The sequence below is a fragment of the Arachis ipaensis genome, chromosome B03 (assembly GCF_000816755.2).
Source record: "Arachis ipaensis cultivar K30076 chromosome B03, Araip1.1, whole genome shotgun sequence".
Taxonomy (NCBI): domain Eukaryota; kingdom Viridiplantae; phylum Streptophyta; class Magnoliopsida; order Fabales; family Fabaceae; genus Arachis; species Arachis ipaensis.
In genome coordinates this window covers 86475759-86484286 of record NC_029787.2, presented here as the reverse complement: position 1 = coordinate 86484286, position 8528 = coordinate 86475759, and positions in this window count along the sequence as shown.

Below are 8528 nucleotides of genomic sequence, written 5' to 3'. Positions count from 1 at the left end.
GTAGACATAACTCGCTCTTGCTTCTTCCAAAACACTTGTTGTTCTTGAATGAGCATGAAAAGTACTTCTTGTGTGGCTTGATCCATATATGAAGATGAAGATTGAGGTGATAAAGATTGACAATCAAACTCATGAGGGTAATGGTTTTAGTTTTGTATGTAGTGAGGGGATGGTGTGTAAGATTGGTGACTATAAAGGTAAGTGTTTGGGTTCCATTGGGGTGCATTGTGGTGATGGTGTGAAAAAGTCATCAAGAAAATATAAACAAAAACCTACTAGGAAAAGCAAACAAACAACCAAAAAGAGCTATTTACACTATTAACATATTCACAACAACCAAAAGATATAACACCGTTTGCATCCCTGGCAACGGCACAAAATTTGATAGCGAGAGAATTCTTGTTAAGGTTTGGAAACAGTCAAAAGAAGAATCAATTCGTTGGTAGCATAGTCCAAAACAACAATGAATTCTCGAGATCAAATATTAAATTCAAATTAAAATAACCGAGATCAAGAGTACTTCAACCTCGGGTCGTTCACCCTAGGACGCAATCGGGAGTGTTTCTCTTTCAGTTATTAAGAGGACAAAAGGGGTTTTGACTTAAAGAACGAAAGATTAAAGAAACTAAGCAATAAAAGAAATAAGAGATGCTCAAAATTGTAATTAATGCAAGTAAAGAGAAGGTAAGGTCAAAACTAGTGAAAATGCTAAAAATGAGCCTTGACTTGGGAATGAAAATCTAAGAATCCTATCATTGCCATAACCGCAACTATGATAATTATGATGAGTCAATCTCGCCTAGTCAACCCCAACCATCGAGGAGTAAGTCAAGAAAGTATAATTGACCTTAACCCATAAGTCCTAGCTAACTTACCAAACTAGTTGATAAAAAGCTAGCGTCAATAGAAACAAGAGTCAACTAACTACCCAAGAATTACCACTAAATGTCGGATATTATGACTCTAGTATCCTAGGAACTCAAACCTCAAGCCAAGGTGGGAAAATCTACTCAAAACTTAAAGTTGGCATTTTCACAAACACCTTGTGTGCATAAAAGTAAAGCATGGAAGATTGCAAGTAAAATGGAAAAAACTATAAACAACTATCAACAAAATCAAATGTAAGCAAGCAATCAAACATAAAGGAAGCATGAAACATAAAATTCATTCATCAAAACTTCAAGAAACACAAAATTACAAATATGAACAAGTAACTTGAACTAAAAGGAAATGAAAGTAAAGACAATGTAATTAAAGAGAAAATTGAGAGTACTTACAATTAAAGAAGCAAAATCCAAAAGAAAAGCTTGCTATAAATGCTACAATGGAAATGGAAAATGAAACCCTAGGAGAGCAATGATGCACTACTCCTACTCCTACTCCTAATTACTCTCTAAAACTATCTAAGTGAGCTCCCTAAGCTCATTGCTTTCATATGAGATGTTGCCCCCTTGATATAGCCTTTGATTTCAGCCTCAAGCCTTCAGAAATGGGCCAAGAAAGCCCCAAAATCGCGAGTGCACGTGCATTCTTAATGAAGGCACGCATTGGTACCTGTGCGGACGCACAGACGTGTGCGGCCGTACACTCGGCTGAAAGTTGACCTGTGCGTACGCCCAGGTGCTTGTGCACACGCAAAGGTGCTTGTGCACACGCATACATAGAACTACTCGCTTGTGCGCCCGCACGCAGGGCTGTGCGCATGCACACTTCGCTGTGTGTGCTTTTCCTTGTTTTCTTCATGTTTTCTCCCTTGTACATGCTTTCTTCTACTTTTGGCCATCCATTCTTGTCTCTAAGGCCTGAAATCACTCGCAAACCATATCACAGCATCAAATGACATAAAAGTGGAATTAAAAATCACTAATCTAAGCATTAAAACGCATGTTTTCACATTTAGAGTCAAATTAGGGATCAAACACAAAAGTATGCTATTTTGGTGATTAAGTGTGAGTTCATGTGCTAGAATCCATTCAAATCAAGGCAAAATACATCGAAAAATATGGACTCATCAACCACATTTTGGTTAATCAGTTTAATAAAACAATTTTAAAAATTATATCCATATTTTTTAGAATTGGTTAATCAAAACCAAATTAAAAAAAACCGGTTTTTAACTGGTTAACCAAAACCAAAACCAAATAAAAATCAAAACTGGTTTTATTCAAACTCCAAAATTAGTTTTTACATACTCTCTCTCCCCCCATTCCTCTCTCTTTCTCTCTCCCTCCCTTCTTTCTCTTCTTCTTCTTCTTCTTCTTCTTCTTCTTCTTCTCTCTCTCTCTCTCTTCTCTCTCTCCTTCTCTCCTTCCTCTCTTTCCTCTCTCTTGTCTCTCTTTCCTTCTCTCCCTCTCTCTCCTTTACTCTCCCCCTCTCTCTCTTTCTCTCCTTCTCTCTCTCCCTGTCTCTCTCTCCTTCTCACCCCTTCTCTCTTTTTCTATCCCTCTCTCTCTTTATTCTCTCTCTCTGTCTTTCTCTCCTTCTCTCCCCCCTCTCTCATTCTCTCTCTTTCTGTCTCTCTCTCCTTGTCCTCTTTTTCTCCCTCCCTTCTCTCTCTTTCTCTCTTTCTCTCTTTTCCCTTTCTCTCTCTACTCATCTCTCTCATTCCCCTCTCTCATCTCCTCTATCTCCTCCTCCTCTCTCTCTCTCCTCTCTCTCCCCTCTTCCTCCTCTCTCTCTCTTCCCTTTCCCTCCTCTTTCTCTCTTTTCCCTTTCTCTCTCTACTCATCTCTCTCATTCCCCTCTCTCATCTCCTCTATCTCCTCCTCCTCTCTCTCTCTCCTCTCTCTCCCCTCTTCCTCCTCTCTCTCTCTTCCCTTTCCCTCCTCTTTCTCTCTTTTCCCTTTCTCTCTCTACTCATCTCTCTCATTCCCCTCTCTCATCTCCTCTATCTCCTCCTCCTCTCTCTCTCTCCTCTCTCTCCCCTCTTCCTCCTCTCTCTCTCTTCCCTTTCCCTCCTCTTTCTCTCTCCCTCTCCTCTCTTTCTATCTCTCTCCTCTCTCTCCCTTCTCTTTTTTCTTTTCTCTATTTCTATCTCTCGCTCCTCTATCTTTTCTTTCCTTCTTTCTCTCTCCCTCTCCTTCTCTTTTTCTCTTCTTTCTCTCTCCTTCTCCTCTTTTTTTTCCTACTCTCTCTTTTTTCTTTCTCTCACAGCCTTCTCTCACTCTCTATCCCTCTCTTCTCTCTTTTTTCCTCTTCTCTCCAAAGCAAGAGAGAGAGAAGAGAGAAGAGAGAGAGAGGAGGAGAAGATAGAGAAAGAGAGAGAAAAAAGAGAGAGATGAGAAGAGAGAAGAAGGGGAGGAGAGAGAGAGAGAAGAAAAGAGAGAAAGAGGGAAAGAAAGAGGACAAGGAGAGAGAGAGATAGAGAGATAGAGAGAGATGAGAGAGAAAGAGAGATGAGAGAGAGAGAAAGAGATAAGGGAGAGAGAGAGAGAGACAAAAAGAGAGAAGGAGAGAGAGAGAGAGAGAGAGAGAGAGAGAGAAAGAAAGAGAAAGATGAATGAATGAATGAATAAATAAAGCAAAGCTAAAGGAAGTGGAGGGAGTGTGTAGTGTGATAGATAGGAAGGGGAGAGAGAGAGAGAGAGAGAGAGAGAGAGAGAGAGAGAAGGAAGAAAGGATAGGAGGGGGAGAGAAAAGGAGAGAGATGGAGAGAAGGAGATAAGAAAAAGTTACTCGTATCATTTAGAAAGAAAATTATTTACATTAGAAAAAAGAATGAAGCAATGGAATAGATTTCATTATTTACAAATGTTACTCGTATCATTTAGAAAGAAAAAAAAAATAATTTTTAGATTAAAAAATTCAATTTGAAAAAAAAGGTTAAAAATTTGAGTTTTTGTATGTAAAAAAATTAATTTTTGTGTTAAAACCGATTTTTTATATAAAAACCGGTTTCAAATTTTACTAACCGGTTAATAACCGGTTTTATCATGTATAACCAATTTGGTTAACCAAAAAACTGGTTTGGTTTTTGGATTAACCAAACCATATGGGGGAACCCGAAGAGTTAAAGTACCCGGTCACATCTTGCGACGGAAGGTCAACAAAGTATCGAGTCTCAAACTGGAGCAAGTGCTGGCAAGCCACTGCATCTACCTAGGAAAACTCATGTCTCAGACAAGTTTAAATGTATAAGCCAAATAGATCCTTTTCATCATCAATATCAATCATCAATAACATCATCACAGTTTATCAGCATCATCATCACCCTTATCCATAACTTATATAATCACAATTCATCATTTTCACGCATTATTAGTTCCATTATTCACTTCACAACTCATCCTCAATGTCAATCTAACTTCGTTAATGGGTTCTCTCTCCTTCCTAAGCCTAACTCTAGCTATCAGACCTTAAACAAGGGTTACGGAAGTTTACAAGCTTGTCGAGAAGGCCAAACAATTAAAAGATAGAGTTTTAGTGTAAAAATAGGACATCGTGCGTACGCATCATACTGTGCATATGCATGCACCAGAACGACTTTCCCAGCGTGTGCGTACGCATCGTAGTGTGCTTACGCACAACTTGTAAACTTTTCAGTGTGTGTGTGCACACACCCCTCATGTGTACGCACGAGTCTCAACACTCGGTCTGGTCCTTACGTGCGTATGATAGTGTGCGTAGGCACATATTCCAAAATTTTTGGTTTTCAGCAACTTCTGCAATATCCTGTTTTTAAACCTAAATTTCAAACGCGCATTACTTTTTGTTAAAAATTATTTTTCATTTGTTCTTCGAACGTTATAAACTTTGCGGACTCAACCTTTATTCAAAACAAGTTTCACAAGATTTGGGGTCTGGAAGCCAAGTTATGGTCCGCCAAAATTGGTCAAAAATTCAGTTTTTACCAAAAGTTCAAAACCTCTAGTTTTTTAAATTCTCAATTCAAAAGCCAATCAAACCACATCAATTTCAGTACCTATCACTCCTAACCACTATCACATACATCCCAATCATTCCACAAACATATCAACATTCAAAACCTTCAATCTATTTAACAATTCCATTCATAATTTTCACAATTCTCAACATTTGTCATCAACCATCATTAAACATCAATTATTCACACAATCCAACTTATCCTACGGACTAATAGACTCAGTTTTCATGCAACATTATAGATTAACTACATGAAATAAAATCACACCTTAGCCGATTTTTTTCCCAAGCTCGAAGCACCTCAAAAATCTCTCCCCTTATCCACAAGCTTCCAAGGGTTCCAAATCAACACAACAAGCTTCAATCACCACAACTTTGTTCCAATTTCACCAACTTGACCCCAACTTCACATATATCCAACCTAATTTCATCTAATTTCATACACATTAAAAATTTAATACCTAACTTCAAAAAATTAAAGAATTCATAAGGGATAGAAGTTTTTTACCATTATCCATGGAAAATTAGATAAAACCCAGTTATTACCCAAAGCTAATTCAACCCTAAACCATTAAAACACCAAAATTCTCAATACCCTTAAGCCACAAATCACAAAATTAAAGAGAGTAGGGATGGTTGAGAAATCTCAAATTTTTTACCACTTTATTCAGATGGATTTGAAGATCTCAGAGAGATGGTTGCGTAGCCACAAACGATGTGGCGATCGAAACTCCAGATTGAAAGTTAGAAGAAATTGAAATTGACAGTAGACTGAAGGTTAGGGTTCCATGGTCTTCTCTCCCTCATAAGCATGTTTCCTATGATTTAGGGGAAGAGAAGGCTGAGTGTTTCCTTTATATGTTGGGCCTTGGTCCCAATACGAGCCCAGTTCAATCGGTTTGGTCTGTTAGCCCAATTTCGGACCTAAATCTTTAAAATTATTGTTTTAATTCGTGTTTTAAATATTTTTTTACTTCTTTATATTATAAAATTTAATTTTCTAATCTTTAGGCTTATAATTAACTTATTCGTTAATTATTCTTTATTTTTTAGGGTTTTACAACTTGCCCCTAGGATAAGTTGAATGAAATTTATTGTTGATGTGCTTGAATAATGATTAATATAAGTATTGAGTTAGTTGATGTATTTTGGCATAAAATTAAGAGTAAAATAATGAACTTTTTATGAATTAAGAAGTGTTATGTGATATGGTTGCAATTGGATATTCTGAAATATGGTGATGTTATGTTACATGAAAATGAGCATGTATGTTAAACTTTTTTAAATGAGAATCAGATGTATGAATATTGTGATTGGTGTAAATTGAACCAGAGGCCATGATAAGGTAAGTAATCTCCTATCTAGTAAGTTGAGGTAAGTGGTGTAATTTATTGCATGAGAATAAGATGATTGATTATTGATTGATTGAGGGTTTGAACATATGAATGTTGTATGTTGTTGATGAATATAGATATAGTTGACAGAATGTGTTAAATAAGTTGTAAGTGGTTTGATTTAGGATTGAAATGGTTGAGGATTGATGAATGAGTGTTTAGGATGTGTAGAAATAGTTTTTATTATGGTTTAGGATTGAATTGAATTGAAAATTTATGAAATTGCAGAATTGTGAGAAATTGGTGAAAACAGATTTTTAGCCAACTTCAGCGGGTCGTAACTCAGTCCTCGAAGTTGAAAATTCAATGAAATTTGATTTTTATGAAAACTTATTCAATGATATTTTCGACATTTCAAGAATGGTTGAAAAATGAGTTTTTTATAAAAAGTTATGAAAGTTCAAAGTATGGGTTGAAAAACTGAATTTCTGCAACATATCAGCTTTTTGAAAATCTAGTAGTCATGCATACGCGGTAGTGTCACACGACGTGAACAAGCTTTTCTGTCCAGTACTCTCACGTACACAGAAGGTTCATGCGTACGCGACACTGTCAAATTTTGGATTCATGCGTATGCGGAATGTGTATGCATACGCCACCATCCTGTTTTGCTAAAAATAAATTTTTAAATTTTCAACCATTATTCTAGCTTCCTAAACTTCTGTAAACCCTATTTTGAGTCTAGAGCCGATGTAATAGAGGATAGAAGAGTTAGGAGTGAGATCTAATGAGTTGGGACAATGAAGTGAAGAAAGATAGATTGAATGTAATGAGAAATAATGATGATTGATTTTGATTAAATGATGAGATTGAGTTGATATGAGTGAATGAAGAGAATGAGTTACTATAATTAAATGATAATAATGAGTTGATATGATTATATGATGAGAATGAGTTTGATCAATGTTTGAGCTTCTTGGGTAGATACAAGGATAGTGGTTTCGTGCCGCTTGCTCCCAGTCGGTATTTGTGTTTTTTGGTTGGAGGTTAGGACAGTGGTTTCATCTCGCTCATGGAGAGGCAAGTTGAGGATGAAGGATTCCATTTCTTGTGTTTTGTGGGATGTGTGGAAGGTGGTAGGCACTCATCACCTAATTTATTCCCTCGCATTCTTGTTAATTATGTTTTGAGGGATGCGGAGAAGGTGGTAGGGCACTAATCCTTGATGTTTGAAAGTAGTAGGGCACTAATTCTCCCGATATTTTTTTCCACATTCTCTCTCTGGCTATAAGTTAGAAGGGAACTAATCCCCCGATTTGTATGGCACAACCTCACCAAGGGAAGGTGGTAAGGCATTAATCCCCGATAAGATCCCCCTGGTATTTGTCTCCAGTAGAAGGTGGTAGGGCACACTCCCCGATTATAGGCCTCCTGGAGATGCACAACAGAGAGACAATGTCTGGGTTAGCTACTAGATGTGTCGGGTTCGGGCAGTTTAACTGACACGTGAGCTCATGGCCAGTAGAACAGGCATATATCATTTGTATTTGTGCGTATTGTTTAGGTGTGTATCTTGTATTTGGCTTGCCTTGTTAAATAATTGTATATATATGTTAATTGAACTAATTGCTTTACCTGTTATCTCTATTTTTGTATTCTTTTGTAGTGTCTTGTATGTGTTTGCACAATTGAGAGATTCCTTATGGTGGCGGTGGTGATGCTGAGGGTTGTTCCTAATGAGATGTGGTGATTGAGGTTTGTGGAAAAACTTAGAATAAATTGATAATATTGAAACTAAGTTTTCATATTGAATTATTGAAATTGGGAAACTATGATATTGAGAAAGATGATGGCTTGCATCAGGGAGAACCGATATTTAGAGATCACTAATATATTTCAGATTTAGTTTATTTACCTTGTTCGAATTAGAAATAACCCTACACTTGAACCTTGAATTATTGGAGATTAGGATTGCCTAGCGAGTTCATGTGATTTTACATAGTCTCTATTTGAAATTATTACCCTACTGAGAACCCCGTAAAGGATGATGTTCTCACCCGTTTTGGGAATTATTACTTTTCAGATACAAGTCCCGATGCTTCCCAGTGAATGGGAGGTTTATCTGAAAAATAGCGAAGAAGACTTTTGGTTCTGTTTTGATTTTAGATTCTCTCTTTCTGTTGAAATACTTATATGATGTATTTACTTTAAAGACTTGTCTTTAGAGGTTTTTGATGTATTTTGGGAGAGATAGGTTATGATTATCAAACTGCTTTACTGTTGTAACTCTAGCCGGCCTAATCTTCGCAGGCC